Source organism: Taeniopygia guttata, chromosome 1 (genome assembly GCF_048771995.1).
Source record: "Taeniopygia guttata chromosome 1, bTaeGut7.mat, whole genome shotgun sequence".
Classification (NCBI taxonomy): domain Eukaryota; kingdom Metazoa; phylum Chordata; class Aves; order Passeriformes; family Estrildidae; genus Taeniopygia; species Taeniopygia guttata.
The window spans coordinates 21085187-21104157 of NC_133024.1; the positions used below are offsets into that span (position 1 = coordinate 21085187).

An 18971-nucleotide genomic window follows, 5' to 3' on the forward strand; every position below is an offset into this window, starting at 1 on the left:
TCCTAAATGACAAAATGCAGGTCTCCATGTGGATGTTTAGATCCTTCCCCACTGTTTGCTGGAGTGGGGCCTGGCAGGCTGAAGCGGCTGTCAAGTCTATATGGAAGCCCCCATGGTGCAGCCAGGGAAGCTAGAAACTCTGATAGTGCACAGACCTTCCTCAAGGACTCTGCCTGCCTCCATCATGTACCACAAAAAACACATCCTTTCCCAAGAGCTGAGGCTGCTGACAGGCTCATGAGGGATGTTTATTGTCTTGCTGACTTGAGCTCTTCGTAGGATACTGGATCAAGAAGAGGGAATAAACAAGAGAATACTCAGGGCCTAGGAAACAGAATACCTTGTTTGCCTTAGCGCTCTCTCTTGTCCCCCTTTTCGTCCCAGCTAGCTCTGTGAGGGGGGGGGAGCGCTGGCAACTTCCGTGTTTTCCGGCGAACCCTCGCGGGTATCGGCCGGTGCTGCGTGGGTCTGGGAGCTAGGCAAGTCCCGAGGCGAATAAAAGGAGAGAGACTTTTTCCCCCGCGGGCGATATCTCGGTTTATTATGGCTTGGTTGGGAAGGAAAAAACCGAGAAGCTGCTGCGTGCTGAGTTCGAGTTTGTCCGTGCCGCCTGGCCGATTCAGGGGCGGGGCAGCGCGCTCCGGCACTGGCCGCGATCCAGGAGAGGCTGCGTGTGGAGCCGCGGCGCTGCTGCCGGCACGTGCAGGAGCCGCGGCGACCGCGGCAGCGGCGGCGGCAGCGGTTCGGCTGAGGCAGCGATCGCGGGGCAGTCCGGGGCGGCCGCGATCGCCTGGGGCAGCGGCGGCGGTTGCGGCAGGGGCCGGGAGAGAGAGAGAGCCGCGGCAGCACGCAGGGATCCGGCGGGAGAAGAGGCGGCGGGCCGGGCAGCAGCAGCGAACAGGGGCCAGGCAGGAGAAAAAGCACCGGGGCGTCCCCAACTGGCTCTATAAGTACGGGATAGGGGAAACCCGGGGCGGCCAATGAGATAACGCCACGGGGGGACTTGGGGATAGTGGGGTGCAGGGGTCCAATGGGAGATGGACAGATGGAAGGGTGCCCGGTCGCCTCTCGACCCCGCCACGTGGCTGACAGATGGTCTGAGAGACGTAAACAAAGTGACTAAGCACTTCCTCGGGAAGGCAGACCGCGGGGGGAAATGGGAGAACCCGGGGGGTCACTTACAGAGTGTGGGGGGGATACATGGAATGACCTTATACATAATAGAACATATAATAACACAATTCCACACTTGTTCACCCAATAGTGAGTCAGATTATAGATAATATTCTCTGATCACATCAGATGGAGTGAGTAATGTTTCCTCTAAAGTCCAATAATGGGTAGTAACCTACTGAGAGTGTACCTAGTGTGATTGATCCTAATTACTGTGCTCCAAACATGTAACAAGATTATGATTCATATGCAGACTGACTTAGCTACATATACTGAAATAGTAAATTCCCTTTAAAAGGCAGTCAGAATGATTCTTTTCTAAGACAGAAAACACAAGATTTTTTTAAGCAGCACAGAAATCCCATAAAACGAACAGGAATACTATCTCAACGATTTTGAATTTACTACAATGGAAAAAATAAAATAGGCAAGAGGATGCCATGACATCCTTTCCTTCTGTTACTACTTTCAATCACTGGTAGAAACTTGGCACACCATTTCTGAAGCAACTGCAACAAACTCAGTTTTTCTTCTTTTCTATTTTTTTTTTTTTTGTGTGTGTGCCTGTGAACAAGCATAAAAATGCTTTTACCTCGGTGTTGCTCAAAGTTTTGGTTATGATTCAAGCATCACAAAATATTGAAAATAATTGCAACATTATGTGCTGCCAACATTTGCAATACAAAACTCTGTGTCTTTCTCACACTTTATTTAAAAAAGAACATTTTGCACCTCAATAACTAGTTGTGGTTTTGGATCGTAAAGCAACTAAGGGTTTTGATCTGTTCTGATACCCACCCCTTCTGTCTCATTTTTCTCGTGGCTTAGAACAAAATATTGATGTGACTCATCTGTCATAAGTAATTTTCATATCCTCTACCTTCTATTTTGCTGTGTGATTAGAAAAATGCTGTAGTTATGTAAAATAATTTGTGGGGTTTTTTTTGTAATGGATGATATGAATCACAGGTACTTTAAGCAAAAAAGAGTATGTCAGGAGAAAAGTGAATTATAAATGAAAGCAACTTATATATGTCATAATTAATAAATACTTTAAAATATGCTATTTAAATTTACTATTCCTTAGTATTAAATATTACAGCTGTCATCTTTCAAACACTGTAAAAGGAAGTAATAAATGAGAAAAAACCCTGAGTTTATGGACTGTCTTATTCAAAGTGAGTCCCAACTTTGATACCAAAACATTTACAAGGACGCTAATTTACTTGGAAAGCTGGAATTCAAAATTGTCAATGTCAGCTGCAGGATGTTAATGTTTTCTGGTACAGTTGAGGAAATCCTATGTAGTATGCTACTTTCAAAAAAGGCAATTATGCCTAAATACTCCTGTAACTTTTCCCCAGATCAACCTTCTATCTACAGTAACACTTTTTCACAAAAAAAACCCCTTAGAAATTCCCTAGAAAACAGAACAATCAATGAGTACAGAAGTGATTTTGCTACAGAGGCATTTCCAACAGTTGACCAGGTTCTTCTTTTCTCCCTCAAATAGCAGACTGAAATATTTTACTAAATGGATCCAGTTCAGTGCAAGCTTCATTCCGTGGAAGTCATTTGCATTTGGGCTGAATACTGAATCAGCAGGACTTAAACACCTGCTTAAAACAGAAGTTGTATTTCTGTGACTACTTAAATTAACTAGGGATTGTCATGGTTTGAAACTGGGACAATGCCAGTGCCCCCATGAAAATGCAATCTCTCAATTGAATGCTGTGAAATGCGATCGAGAACAGAGCAAAGCAGGCCCAAGCCTAATAATAAGAAAAAAACTTTATTAAGCTACTACCACTATGCTACTATAAAAGAGAAAAAAAAGAAGAAAGAAACACACACAATTCAAAATGAAAACCTTCCAAAGCATTCCTCCTCCCACCACCCAACTCCAACAAACCACAGTGAGACACAATCTGGACCCCAATCAGGTTTCCACCCTCCAGATAATCAACACACAGTCCATCTTCAGGGAGAGAGGAGCCTCTCCTGTGCCACAGATCCCCCCAAGAAACACAGCTGCCACATCCTGTGCTTCCATGTCACCACATGGCACCGCCCAGAGAAAAAAAAGTTTGCCAATGGTGACCCTCTCCTTTCCATGCACAGTGCTCTCACCACCAATGCATGGATGGACAGACTGCTTTTTAGGATTTTTCCTTTCAAGGATGCCCTGCCAAGAGGGGAAAAAACAACAGTTCAGTTTTCCATTTTTGGGACCAACAGTCCCCCCCCATTTTCCCCTGGGGCCGAGGGTCCAAGAACAGAAATCTCTTCTTCCTCTGCGAAGACAGGGGGCACCACCACAAACCTCCTTAACTTTTCTCTGTTCGCTCCACTTCTGTTTTTTCCCAGCTGAAGCAGGTCTCTTTGGCTCACCGGCATCCTCCTAAAATACAGTCTCTCTTGGAGGAGAAGATCAGTTCAGTCTGTGGCTACCAAGAAGAAGTCCAGCCAAAAGCCACTCCATCATCTCCACCCACCTAGAATTTCTCCTTCCAACATCCCAGGTCCCAGGCTGTCTCTCTTCCTCTCTTTCAACCCGAGGAGGAGAAAAATTTCACAAAGCTTTCATTTTCCCAAGGAAGGGTTAAAAGTCCCGACTCCCAGAGATGGCTCGCTGCCCAGGCTCCAGCTTCCACACCTTGCGGCCCCCGGCCCCCCCCCGCTCTTCTCCTTCTCCGCGGTGAACTGCTGGCAAAACCACCGCTGTCTTTCTCTCTCTTGGGAGAGAGAGAGACTCTGGGGGGGAACATTGACATCCCAGATTTCTCCACCCTTCCATCTGCAGGGGGCCAGCCCGGTTCCAGTCCCTCCACCCTTGGGCCTACCTCTGAAGGCCACATGGCTCTCCCCTCCCCCACCCAGCTCGTGGCTGGGCAGGGGAAAGCCTGCACTGCATGCTGACCAGAACCAGAGAGAGCGAGTTCTCCTGGGAATTCTGCTTTTAACCCCTCTGTGTTCTCAGAGGCATGTCCACCTTCAATTGGTCAATGTCCAAATTGACCTCTTCCTTCCAGAAAAATTCTTTTTCCGTGTCAAACCACGACAGGATCATGCTGTTTCTGTGCTAAGAGAGAGAATACAGTGATTTGGGGATTTTCTACCTTTCTGCTTTTATCTTTCTGCACTTGAATTGCAAACAGAAAATGTTCTTCACACTCAATACCTGCAGGTAGCAGAGTGAGAAGGCCACAAGCCACCTCACTATATTTGAAGATTTAGTACACAGAAAACAAGTTCTCTCCTCTCTTTTCAGATACAATTTGCACAAATGAATTCTTAAAAGCAGAGCAATTAAATTAAACTAACAATCAGGAAATTCAGTGCTTAAATGTTCTCTTAGGAATGATTTCTCTCATTCTCTTCTCTCTCATATTCCCTCCCTCCCTTCCTTCTCCAAGAAGCCTTCTTGGGATTTGTTTTCTGCATAGCAGAAAAAAGAGTTGTTGCTTCAAGTTGCTCAGTGTCATGGCTTGTACTTGGAATTTCTCCAAATAGTTCTAATCTAAATATCAGGATCTGCATATGACTGAATCACACAGGGGAGACAGTGATTGTATCAGTAGGAAATCTTTCAAGATATTATTTTTTCAAGTTAAAAGAAATTATCACACCATTACAGGTCATCAGTTCTGAAAGTAGTGAAGAAGAGGAATGCGCATCAAGTGATTGGTCTCAGAACACAAAAGCTGAATACTAATACCAATAATAATACCACTAGTACTACTACTACTACTACTATTAATAATAATAATAAAAATAGATGAATGTTAAAGAAAGCATCTCAAAGTGACCAGGAGTTCCCCTAAGAAAAATCAGTGGGAGCCTGTTGAGTGATCTACTGGAACTGGAATTTATCTCTTTATTTGTTACACTGTGTAGCAAAACCAAACTCCCAGCTGAGGGCATCATTGGAGCAGACAAGGCAGGCAGGGGTAGCAGAGGTGTCGTGGGAAGGGGAAAGATGTGAGTGGCCTCTGTGTGAGGAAGTTTAAAGGAGACAGGGCCCTTTTCCTGCTCATGAAGGTGCCTCTCCTCCTTGTGACCCCTTCTTTTTCTTCCTTTCTCTGCTCCTCAGAGGGAGGACACCCTGAGACCTTCTGTTTACTTCCATTGTTTCCAACATCACCATTTATACATTTTTTTCTGTTCTTTCTTGATTGTCAAGGACGGGTCAGTCCTGGTTTGGCGGGACAGGAGCTAGGCCAGGACTAGGGCAAAAAGGCAGAGGAATCCTGCTGCAGATAAAAGGACAGATGTGACTGCTGCTGCTGTACTGGGGCCCTCTGGTACACACTGGCACTCCTTTACCCTCTCCCTAATCTCACAAAGGCAGTTAACAGCAACATGGATGGTACAAACAGGAGGCAGGAACGAACTGTTTGGCTGAAATGCCTAATCCCTCCCTCCTCAGTCACAGGCAAAGTAGCTGCCATCCCCTTCAGTCTGGCAGGTTTCTATTTTGCTAACTATACCAAGCTACTTCTGACTTGGTGACTTCCCCTCATTCACTCAAGAAGCTGAGCCAAAGCCCCAACCTTAAATACCTGCAAGTTGCAGGGAAATTTGTATCCCAAGCTGAACTGCAGGGCACAGAGGTGTCTCTAAAAGTTCTGATAGGGTGTAGATGTATTCTGAATTACTGCCTTATCATTTGAAGCAGAAGGCCTGTTTGGCAGGATAAACAAGGAGAACTTACTCTTCAGAAAACTAGGAACCATATAGCAGCAAAGTTCTGCAAAACGCATTGGCAGTTACTGCTCTTCAGGCTTTAGATTCCTCTCAGAAAGGTGGCAAATGCACATTTCATTGTACAGCTCCAATGAATTTGATGAAATAAATTGCAAATAATCCACAGTACTCGGGAATTATCTCCTATTGGTTCCCCAGGTGATCGTATATCTCCTAAACTGCCCCGCAAACTCATAAGGGATCTGCTTGCAAGAGATGGATGAAGTCAGGAGAAAATCAACACAGATTATCTATAAAGCAAGGGTCAATTGGAGACCAGACTGGTATTTCCAATCTGCTATCATTAAAGAGATTTAAATAAAAAAAATTACACCAGAGGCCAGAAAGCTTTGTCATTATTAATCTGATCCATAGTTTAAGTCAAAGGGTCTGAAAAGCAGCCAGTTTCTGTCTGAAAGAGATTTGGGTGTTGAGAGAAAGGTGCCTACCTGGCTGCTATGATGCAGCAGCTCTCAGAGCCTGTGCTGTGACTAGGTGGGCAGCTGGAGTCACCTGAAGGGAGAAACAGATTCCAGCAACTCAGGGGCTGGATGGCAGCAGTACCATGGAGGTACTGGGGCTGATGTTTGGACATCTCCTTTCTGGCAGAAAACACTCCGCTGTCTAGAAAATTCAAGCCTCTTCTATTAAAATGGATTGTTCTGAGAATAATTTCACTAGTACTTTTGTCACATTTGAGAGGCCTTACAAATAGCCCTGGTGTGGCATTCAGATGAAACAGGGTAGAGTGGGCACATTTCAAATAGACTTGAATAAATCTGAGGTAAAAGAGTTCCTCTGGGAACTCGGTACTCCTCCCTTTCCAAATGCTTCCTGCCCCTAGGGTTTGCTTGGTCTCTTGGTGGCCAGGCCACCCAGGGCAGAGCTGCCTGAGGCCCGCTCTGGGTCTGGGGAGGACCCTTGAGTGCTGGGGTACAGGGCACTGCTTCAGCACAGCCTTGCAGAGGTCAGGAGCCACTGCTCTTGAATTTGCATTTTTCCCTGGCTGATAAAATGCTAAAAATAAATGGAGAGATACCTTTGGGTGTGTTTGGCTCCTTGGAGTTACTCTGAGTGGTGGGAAACCAGTGGCTCTGGAGAGCAATAACACAGTCATGGAAGATCCTAGGCCAAATACCTCAATTTTCAACCACAAAACAAATCAGCACACAAAGAGCGATCACCCTGCTTTTCCATGGGCTGGGTTGCAGGAGCCCATGGCTCCCTGTGGGATGGATGCTGAGCAGCAAGTGCAGTGCATGGTGAGCAGCTGACGGCAGGGGCTATGCAGAGAGGTGCAGCGCTTTCCCCAGCTCTGATCCAGCACAGCACTCAAGCATGTGCTCACTCCAGCTGGAGCACACTCATTCAGAATTCTCCATCCACAACTGAGCCCTAAACAGCTCGATGGCAGCTGAACGCAGTAAATAACAGAGACTTCCCAGTCATGTCAGTGGGATTTGTGTCAGGCAAAGCACATAGGACTTGGTAGCAGCTGTGTGAGAATGATCAGAATATAAATAGAAAAGCAGATTTTATTTTATATAGGACAATAGCATTGTTTGTGACACTCCTTGTTAGTATCCCCACATTATGAGTGCAGTAATGCTTGGGACTTTGATAGTTTCCAAGCACAATGCCTCTCAGGAACTAATGATTTTATTTATGTGTTGCATTAAAGGGTTTGTATGTACATTTCCATAGGCATGACACACATGGAGAAATATAAGATTAGGTAAAAGTTTTTCATCTGTATTTCAGACTGATAATTTTATACCTGGTAATCTGAAAAAGTTATGCAGTGTCTCTGTAGAAGGGTGGGAACAAGGCTCAAGGCACTTTTGAAATCCAAACCCATATTTTGATTTGCAGCATAATTATTACAGGCTTGCCAACAAAAACACTGAACATAGGATCCATATTCAAACTGCTACATCAGTTTTCACAAGCACTGAATAACTAAAAAGGCTACTCAGAATGAATGAGTTGCCAGGTTTTCACTGAACAGTAGACCTTGAATAAGAAGCTGGAATGGGGAATTAAAAGACTAGGTTAAGCCACTATGTTTTAAAATTTTGACTAATGCTTCTTAGTGTTTGGGGTGGGGGAGGGGGTGGGGGGGAAGGATATTATGCATATATATTTCTTAAAAGCTTTCTTTTTCCCCTAGGACCAACCTAAAATCAACAAAGTAACACCCGGCCTAACACAATCAGGAAATCTGTGTCTCCTAGAGTGAAAATCAGCCAACCTGTCCATCTTCTGCCCTGTCCCAAAACCTCAATGTAAGTAAACTTTGCAATGTAAGTTTTTCTAATGTAAACTTTGCAATCCTAAGGAGTTCTATGTAATGCCAAAAACAAAGCACAAAGGCTTAAAACTGAAGTTGTCTTAAAGCCATCACCTATACAGGGTTTGATAAGTTATTCACATATTTGCTATACACCAAAGCTTTTGACTTTTGAGTAGAAAATTATACGGTACATAAATTTTGGTGATCATCCTCAGCAGCACTTTTTATCATAGATAAAGAAATCTATCCTTTCAGTCATTCTCCATTGTTTGATAGGAGAGAACATGTATGGCATTTGGCATATTTGTGTTTCTGTAAAGCAGCTTGGTTTAAATATACTTTTCTGGTTGGAAAAGAGTAAGGAGTTAAGTTTCATTAAAAAGAAATGTTAGAAAACATTTTATCCTGGAACTAGAGTGAACCACGCTGTTGATGTGCTTTTGATCCCCAAAATGCCTACGTACATGTGTCCACTTCCAGATCTATGTACATGCTAAAATAAACACCAGTTAACATTAACTGAGAAATCCATACTTAATACACTGTTTAATTTATCTCAATAATGGGAAGAATATGTTAAACATAATTCTGAGCCTTAATGGAAAACTTTCTGACGAGACATTAGCTCATACTGTCCACAGTCATCTTATGCCTATGAGTATTGTTTGTTATCAAGTGTGACTTCTGGAAGAAAAGACGCGTTATTGCTTAACAAGTTGCATTGCAGTAGTGTCCTGCACTGTTTTGGTTTCTAGAAAGCTAATTATTTGAAAGAATCCACATGGCAGGAATTAATCATGGAACTCCCTCAGACTTTCTTGACATCTTTTAAGGAAAATGAGCGCCACATTCAGTAGCGTTTCTCACTTGCGGAGAAGTCATACGTGATTTGTCTGAGATGAAAACCAGCAGAGTCACACAATCATGGAAACCCACTGGAGACCTCTGAACTATGAACCCAGTGGGGTGGACTGGTGCAGTGACAGGATTTTAGGATCTCTGACCACTCCATTGCTGGAGCTGTCCCTGGTAACTGTTTTCACCCAGCATCAGCTGCTGTGACCTATCCTACATCAGGTGCTAGGAAAGTCTAACAAGAGAAAAAAGAAGGAACAAAAAGAGAAAAAAAATGCTCAAGACTCTAGCCCACAAACTACTGACAGAGAATAAAAAACTTCTTAGTTATTATTTACATTCTCCCAGAACATCCATAAAGTGTTAGAGCCCATCCACTTAAGAAAACATCCATCCAAGAATGGCAGTGGAGTTTGATAATTCAGCTGTGAAGTTTCTGTAGCAGTTGATGAAAAGACAGTATAACAACACTGCTCTGTTCATTAGTAATTTCTTCAAACATTTCAATAAATATCTTCTGGTGTTACATAATATAGATCACTTTTAAAAAGTATTGAGTTTTCAGTGTTTTAGAGTTCTTTATTACAACAGGTGAAACAGTAATATAAGCTATTAAATGTAGCTGCTAGACAGAAAAAGAGACAGTTAAACTAAGCATTACAAATTAGCACCCATTACTTTGAATGAGTGGCAAAATTGCTTTTAGAAAAACACTGTCCTCAACAATTCACAGATATCAAGGAACAGAGATTTAAGGGGAAAAGAAACTTAAAAAGAGGTTGAAAGTTCTAGAAAATATTATTTCCTTTTTTTCTTTTAATCTGTTTCAGTGAATGGAAAAGAATTTCAGCAAAACATTCAGATCTGGATAGAAATACACCTCAAATGAAAAGGAAACAAAGCCCTCTATCTGTAGCAAGAATACAGAAAATTTTCAGACTTAAGCATCAACTGGCAGATAGATCTGAAAGGCATTTGGGTCAAATAGAAGTCCTGAGCTGCTACCAAAATCAACAGTCTAATTGTCTCAGCTGAAACTGGGGCTTAGCTGTTGGGTTTCCTGTAACTAAATCTTGCCACAAACAGCTCTGTGAGGTTTTCCTCCAATAATAAAATAAAATACAGCAAAATTAAGATGAATACAAGAGACAATAAAGATGAGTATGTAGTTCCCAACATAAGGAGGAGAGCAGATGTTGGAGAAAACTCATGAAGATACCAAAATAGTTCTTGTCAGTTCTAAATGGTTGACATGACAGTTCTTTAAAAAGAAACAATCAAACATCTGAAATTAATTGCTAGACTAAGGGATTTCTTTTATTTAAGCAATAAGGTATTTTAAAAATGTACTTAGAATGTCTAGCTTGCTTCAGATTGCTTTGGTTTTCTACACAGTGTCATGGTAGTCACTACCCACCCAAAAGTGGTATTTTAATAATATTTTTAAATTGAAAAACAACAACTGAAATGAAGAAAGCAAAACTATTTAGAAAGTTGTCAGAATGCACAGCTTGACTTCAAACACTTTCTAATCTGATCAGGAAGCAAAATGAAAAAAATACTTGTGCTGACTTCAGAGGCACTGAGTCAGGTGATAAAGTTATACAATGTGGATTTACAGAGCTTGTATCTCAAAATCCAAAACAAACCTATGTGATTGAAAGTAATGTTTCAATTTGTATAGTCTGATATTTTTTCTGTCTATCCTTTTTCCTGTTGAACTGCCTTTTATGCCTCTCAGTGTATAAACTTCTTGAACATAGGCATCTCCTCTGTCCACAGTTTCCTCCTCGTTTTCTCGTGCTTTATGTGCCTCCATTCAATCCCTGCTTATCTGATAGTAAGGATTAGTTTACTGGTCTGCTTTTTCTCTGTCTTCCTTGGGGAGCTGGAAATACTGGAAGACCTTTAGTGGAACCTAAACCTCAAGTTATTCAAGTATTTATGGAAATGCTACCATACATTTCCAGGACCATTTATTTTAAATAGGAGACAGGTTGCTGGACTCCTTCACTTACTCATGAAAACCTAGCTTCAGACTCCTCACAGCAGCTTTAGATGGGAGGAAATTAAAGGAGAATTACAAAAGAAAAATCTTTTCCAAACATAGCAGTGTTATTCAATAGCTTAGAAATTTACTTTTCCGATTTATAAATGTGGTTTCTTTAACTAATCCAAGCATTATTGTGAATAAACCCAATGGTTGCTTTTGTCTGTGTTTTGCAGAAAAGGGGCTTGTTTAGGACTTTAGTAGTGATAATTGACACAAAAAGCTTCAGTACAGAAGAACACATAAAAAGAACAGGATGAACTTGACTCCGCGAATCATTAGAATTGGGATGTTGTATAGAAACCTCCTGCTTGCTGTTAGTAGCCATAATGACAAGTTTATGATCCCAGGCTGTGCAGAGCAGACATCTGAGGAACCTGCTGCTCACTAAATTCTCTGCTTCCGAGCCCCACTACACCCCAGACCAACTCACATGAAAAGAACTTGAAACCAGTAGGCAGCAGATTTTTATACTGATAACAAGAAGTTTGTGGAAGACTGGAACAATGTGCCTCTCTGATCTGGGAAACAGTTATACCAAACAGTAAATGTTTGCATTATGCATAAATCTTCCTGTTTATATGCTAAAGCATATGGTTTATTAACAGCTAGCTCATTAACAGTAACATATAGAGCATACACCTGCCATCATCACTTTGCCAATGTTTTCCACACATTTTCCACAGCTTTCACATTCAGGGGAAAGCAACACTAAGTGAAATTTCTTCTTTCAAAAGCCTCATTAACATAATGTGCCAATGAAATGATTCCTTGTGAACTCAGTTTCTTTTGGAAACACCAATGTATTTTCTGTGCAGAAGTCTCTCAAGAAATTCTCATGTTAAGACAGTTTTTTAGACCCTAAAGAGTTCAGACACAACTCTATTAATGCCTTTGCCTTGTAAAGTTCAAGGAATGCTACCACAGTGTGAAATGAAATTTGAAATACAGTCAGAATAATTGCCCATCTAATACTAAGAATTCAGCTAAAACATTTGTTATATAATTCAACCTTCTATTAAGTTTCAAAGGAATTTTATGTAGCTGTCTGGTTTATTTAAATAATTGATTAAGGCTGTTCTGTTTTAATTGGCAAAGTTATGCAAATAGCAACAAATATTACAGTTCACAGTAGTCTTCCATAGGAACAAGAATGGTTGAGGTCTAAAGGCAGCCCTGGAAGTCACCTTGTCCAATCCCCCTGCTCAGGCAGGGACACCTAGACTGGATGGCCATGACCACATCCAGAAAACTTTTGAATTTTTCACATGATGAGACTTCACAACCACCCTGGCAACTGATGCCAGTGTTCAGTCACCCTCACCCTCACTCTACTCACTCTCACAATTTCTACTTTATACCTCTGAAATCTCCTCTGCACTTGTTCTCTGCAACAGTCTAGCTCCTCATTTACAAGGGTGGGTGAATGTTGAAGCACAAGGCTGAAATCAGGGATATTTAGTTTAAGAAGGTGATGCAGTTCTTTGCTGAATGTATTTTGGACCATTTAGTGGGCAGTCACCTGTGTGTTCCTGTGTTAATGGAAGATGGTGTAAATGGAGTCAGCTGTGCAGGATTTGGGACACAACTTCAGAATGTGAGCTATGCCAGCTGATGGCAAAGCTAAAACTTTCTATAGAATATTTCTTACTTTTGGTGCAAACAGCATATTTCATGCTACTTTGCTCTCACTGCAGCCATTTTTAAGCAATCCACAGAACTGAGACAAAGAATTTTGAACGTGCAGAAGGTCTGGTATGTGTTCAGGTCCCTCATCCTGTGCAGTGTTTGTGAAGCTGTCCCTTGATAGATGACAAACTGAAGAGACAAAGAAAAGGCAACAGCATGTAGCCTCTGCTGACAGTGTAAATAGAAATTTGAGTTTAGCAGACAAAGTTCACAGTTTGCAGTAAAAGGTCGTAAGGATTTCAGGCATTTTTGGTATTTTGTCTCTGCTGTCTGCTCAATATCAAGCAAATAAAAAAACCCTTATAGGCAGCTTCCAATTCTATATGCTTGGCATCCCTGCTCGGCCTGAAGGAACACGGGAAGTTCTGTCTTTGGCATTCTACAATTACTTTAGGACACGCCATTCTAACAAAACTTTAACACTTACTCAGTCCCAACTTTTGATGTGATATTTGGTAAGCTAAAAGGCTTACCCAGCTCAGGTAAACCCAGTGGTCTGCAGTTTTTCTGCTAAAAATTTAGCATGATGAGGAAGAGTTATATAAAGTGAACTCTCAACAGGTTATGTTTGTTTTTTTCCCAACCATTGTGGAGACACACTAAAATACACCAAAGACTTTTAAGAGAAATCTCCTAAATTCAGCAGTTGAGCCAAATGAGACTTGGAGCAGTCTGACTTTTTATTATTATATTATAATTTTTGCCTGCAGTAAGTTCATTCCCTCTTCTGGATATTATTAAAATCTCCTTTAGGAAAGGTTTAGCTCTGGCCTGGAAAACACTGAAAATAACATTTTTATTTCCCAAACTCAATTAAATATATAGCAAGTGGACATGTTTTCCTGGAGGTATGTAACCTCAGAAATCTAAAGAAGAGTTATATTACTTATGTAACTCAGATGTGACTGCAACCACTGCTTTTTATGAAATCACTACTTGCTGTATTCAGGACTGTGCTGTGGAAATGAAAAGAAAAAATAATCTTCTGTATTAATCCTGTCTTTGGGTTCATCTCTCCTGGACTCAGAATATTCAAAGATATCATAGGAGTGTGACTGGGATTAAACAGTAAAAATAGAACAGTTGGTGAGCCAGGTGTTGGCTGAATTTTTTGCAAAGTGTATCCTTTAAATCTTCCAAGTAAGTTTTTTCTTTGTCTTCCTAACTTCACAACCTGTGACATAGCTTAGCATGATCATACATGTGGAGAATGTTGTGCACACTGTGAGTGCCAAACACTCAAGCCCACTTTGTGTCTACAGGTGCTGAACATGCTTGGTGTGGTTTTCCCTGTTCTTCCCACAGGCATACTTGACAATATCATGAGGGATCTATTTCCAATCTCAGATGCTCACATACTTTGCACACCTTGTCCTTCAGGCTGGGACAGAATACCCATTCTGGTCACTGTGCAACTCCTTCTTGAGACACATATTTCTGTACCTTGAGATATGAATTTCTTTACTGTACCTAAAACCTCATGACTTTTGTACTTGGCTCAGAAGTTCAGTTACCCACATGGGCTACAGTGAAGAGCTAAGGATTTAAGGTCTCGCCAGACAATCCTCCTTTGACTTCCCTTTCTTTTTAATTTCCTCTCCCTCCTCACTTTTGACCTAGATATGGACAGTTTTTCTCTGAGATTCAGTAGTTCTGAATGGAGCAGAAAAGATGCCTGAATGTAGGCGTTACCTCCTCCTACAATGGCCAGATGTGGAATACAAACCACATTTCACACTGTGATTAAACTCAGCCAGGAATGGATGTGGCCCCTAAATGGATGTTATAATGCGTAGGAACTGTAGACACACTCAAACTTTGTTCTTTTTCCCCTAAATCTAGAATAGTTAAGATCAAAAGACTGATGCTCATCATTTTCTACTCACCAGCTTGTAATGAGCTCTCTGTAGGTGATCAAAGTACCTGAAAGAAAGGCAGACTCTCCTCATTCAAAGGCACAAGAAAACACTGTGTCTTAAAATACGATTTTACCTTTACCAGAAAAAAATATCTTTCATTTATCACAACATTGAAGGCGGTGTAACACAGCCATGCATCAGCCAACATGGCCCACAGCACCTATATAAAGAACAGTTTTGTGAGCATGTTTTTATTATTTTGCTTTTCTTCTTTGAAACACAAGCGTAGCATTAGAGCTGTGCCTGTGCTGAGCAGATGGCTTACGCCACCTGCAGGGCAGCTTCAGTACCGAGACGTGTCTGCTCCTGAAGACCTCCCGTGAAATCCCAGCGCAGTTTCCATCCTGATCAAAAATCGCTCCAACAGACGTTTGAACTAGCTGTAGCACCTGTCAGTATTTAAACACATATACATCGATAAGAAACATTTGATCTTCTGATGCTACACCATTTGGCATTCAGTGTGCTTGATTTTGTAAATATAATTTATAAATATTTTAAAAACCCCATTTTTTATCATAGTTACAAGTAAGTTTACAAAGACATCTAATTCTCCTTTGTTATTGCCACAGATAAGTTATGGTGACTGTATCTAGAGTTAGAAAAATTATACAAGATGGGTTTTAAATGCCAAACCCACTCTATCTACTAAAGACTGCAGTAGGGAATTGTCCTGGTTTGAAAAGCAAAATAGTGAGAGGCTTTAAGTCAGAAATAAAATTTATTAGGAAAAAGGGAACAAATAACTAAATACATACAATAGCACAAAAGAAGAACCACTGACAGAGTTAGAGATGCAACCTGACACTTGCTGGCTAGGGCAGTGGTAGCAGATACGGTTCTGTCCAAGCAGTGGTCTTGTAGACTGATGTAGTTTCCCTCTGGAGGTCCAGTGTAGAGAAGGTCTCAGCTGTTCTTCTTGGAAGAGGGGATCTACTTGCTGTCTGCACAACCCTGCTTATATCCTTGATGGCATCGTTTGGCTCCTCCCTATGGGCAGAGCATTTCACAATAGAATGCTGTGATCTTATCAGTCATGTGGCTAAAAGAACAGGTCCTCCTGGAGGGGCTTATGTCTGAGTTACAAGATAAGGAAAGAAAGGGATTGTAGCTCGAGGTGGTAATGGAATACACCCCAATATTATAACCTAGGACAGGAATCAAATAAAACTCCAAAGCTTACAAAGCTGCAATTGTTCATAATAGCTGACCATCCCTGAACTTCCCTATGCGGTGTCTGTATTAAGCCAAGATGAATCCCAGAGTGCAGCTTTGGTGCTAACAAGGAAAATGTCTTGGATTATAGCTGTAGAAATAGTACCCTTTCCTTAGGACTAACACTGTTGCCTTTACAGAACTATGCAAGTACCAGCCTTCCCAGTGCTTTCAGAGGCTCATTTCTATCTCCCATTTCAGCTCTCTTTTGGCTCACTAGCACTACCTAGTCCTTAAGTCACAACAGGTCACCTCCAAAAGCAGGTCGCAGCCTGAGCCGCTGAGCTTGAAGGTGGGATCACTGCTGGTGGTAGGAGTCCTGCCCCCTAGATGAAAGGGTCAATCCTCCGGGACAGCGGCCCCAGGCTGGCTTGCTTTGCCACCTTGGGAAAGGGTGGATGGAGGTGGAGGAGCCAGAAAGTGCATAGGTGAAGACACAAGGACTGCAGCACCCCTTCCCCACCCAGACGGAGCACTGGAAACAGCCCATGTCAGGAGGTCTGTGCATGCCCGAGACATGGCCTCCCCATGCATTTCACCCAAATCATGCCCTCCTTTGTCTTGTTTTCCTTCAGCAAACTGGGCTCTTTGCAGCATGACAAGGACTTACAGGATTAAAACAAAAAATCTGCAGCAGGTCAGTGTGATTTTTGGTCAGTGCTTCTTTACCCTCTTCAGCCCCTACTGCCCAAGACTTCTGCAGCCTCAGTGTGTGCCATATTGGAAAGTTGACAGTAAGAAGGGCTCCCCTCCTGTTTGTCAGGAGATAAATTAGCTACAAACATGAAGCACTGGTTCTGTTCAGCCATGATATCCTCATTTTACACATGGAAAATGCCATTGATGCAGTGGAGGATTATTTTAAATTACACTACTCAGAGATGAGCATTAGGGCCTCAGCTTTATTCCTCTCTCATAAAGTGTAGAGTTGTTGTAAAGTTTCCTTCAGTAAGACCTGTCATCTTCTTGACAAATGTCTTTTCAAGGAAACAACTATTTTGCATCTCACAGCCTTGAAGAGAACCTGAAGAATTGTGTCTGCTCATCAGGACTGACTTGTGGTCTCTGTGTGGCTTTATTTGAAGTCAGAGGTTCAGAGACACCTGTAAACTGTCAACTGCAGGGACTGGATACTGTGGGAAACAATGCAGTGCATAAAACAGCTTACTGCCACTTACTGCCACACTTACAGTAAACTCATTTGGAAAAAGTGTAAGCCAGCATTTCCTTAGTTTTCTTGGGACAACATGTTCTCCTAGGAGAAGGGAACAGTATTTCACAATCATTTTCTAACCCACTCTCCTCCAGTACTGTGGGAAGAAATATCCAATGAGAATAGTAAACATTCAGCATGTGCCTGTTTCACCATTCTGAATCAAAGCACCAGCCCCACATTCAGAGATAACAACTATGGGAGGCTCTGTTTTACCTGCAGTAAAAAACATTGGCTTTTCTGCATACGAACACTTCAGCTCACTTACAATATGCATCCTTTGGTAGCGCACATCTAAACAAGGTCATAGAAATATATTTTAAAATGTAGTAACATTCAAATTGGGTTTTTCTTGAGAAGCATCTATGTTAAAATGACAATTACACTGTTGCATTTCTTTACAAGACAATTCAATTTAGGATTATTACTTTAAGTCAGTGAGGCATCACCTCTAAGTGAACAAGAACATCTCAAGAGTGAACAAGGCTGAACTATGAGAAAGTTTAAGAAAGCATCTTAGTAATGAGTTTAATATATTTGGAAGCCCTGGATCCTCCCATACTTTTTTTGCACTAATTTTCTGTGCTTGGACAAAGATCAAATGTAGTTGTGTAGCCAGCAAACAAATATGTATGATCACTTTGGTGAAATTATAAAAAAGGCTAACATCTAACTTGTCCATGTCATGTTACTTGGCAAAATAATGATGTAATTAAATGGTTTTAAGTACCAAAAATATATGTATCCACTTACATTTAAACTTTTTTCCTCCCCAACTTACAAAATAACTTTTGTTAGAGAATAAAATTCAATGAGCATCACATGTAACTGGTGGAATTCTGCAACTCAATTATTTCTTCATCACAATCGGAAGAGAAGCTTCAGCACACAAATAATGTAGCAGATTTATAGACCTGATTGCAGCACTGACACTTGGCCTGCAGAACACCCAAGCAGGCCAGTGAAGAGTAGCCTTTTCCACAAGTATGAAGTGGGTGTGCTGGTGGTATCAGCTAACCCATGGTGAAGGATATGAGCAGAACATTTACAGCCCTGCTTCCAGCTAAACCAAGAAATCTTCTAAGTATGATATGTTGATTTCATGAGTGTTTAAAGAGAACCTCTGCAGGCAGTGGGATCCACATGCATGTTTTCTTGGGAGTTCCTTGTAAAACAATAGTCAATTCTGAACGTAAGTATGTATTTTTACTGTGATATGTTCACATTACAGGTTCTTTCCTCATTCTCCTACTGCCTGTAGTTCTGTACATCAACTTAGACATCCAAAATCTGCTTTCATTTAATTAAATGGGATCTTTGTCGCCAGTTGAAAAAAAGAAAATCAGATATTGCGGCATCCGGGGATCACTTGTGGCTGTTCCCCGTCCCTCCCCAGCCCCCCGGGACCCCTCCAGCTCTCTGTCCCCTCAGGGGACCGGGGTTTGCCACTGTCCCACTGCACTGGGCTTACCAGGCAGCAGCTGGGTTGGCACGGTCCGAGCGGTGGTGTGCCTCGGATGCCGCAAGGATTCGGGATAAAGCGACAAAGAGAGGTCAGTTGTATGCAGTCCGGAGAGATTTTATTGCCTGAATGGTTGCAGGGACAAAAGACCCTGGGCTACTACCCAGATACAGTTTTATACAGCAAAATTAAGAGATAAGGTCTAAACAATAGAGACAGTGTTCAGCATGGGCCCATCAGAACCACCCCAGGGATCAGGTCCAATGGGAACTGCTCAGGGGTGGGGAGAAGGGGGTTACAGAAAAATCCTGAAGCGAAACTTTCCCGAAACAATGGGGCATACATAAATGTATCTT

The 18971-nt window shown here is 41.9% G+C and overlaps 1 protein-coding gene across 5 annotated transcripts in view; it reads left to right on the forward strand.

The window, feature by feature from the left end:
* The window catches only part of COL8A1 (collagen type VIII alpha 1 chain), an 87196-nt gene that overhangs the window by 46413 nt on the left and 21812 nt on the right, over positions 1–18971 (forward strand). For 4 of the 5 annotated variants that reach the window (XM_041714067.2, XM_032746670.3, XM_072924721.1 and 1 more), the window contains one exon: positions 8090–8204. The gene's annotated coding sequence lies outside the window, so the exon portion shown is untranslated. Of the gene's footprint in view, positions 1–8072; positions 8205–18971 lie in introns of all 5 variants that reach the window. The other variant, XM_072924718.1, reaches the window with a different exon arrangement.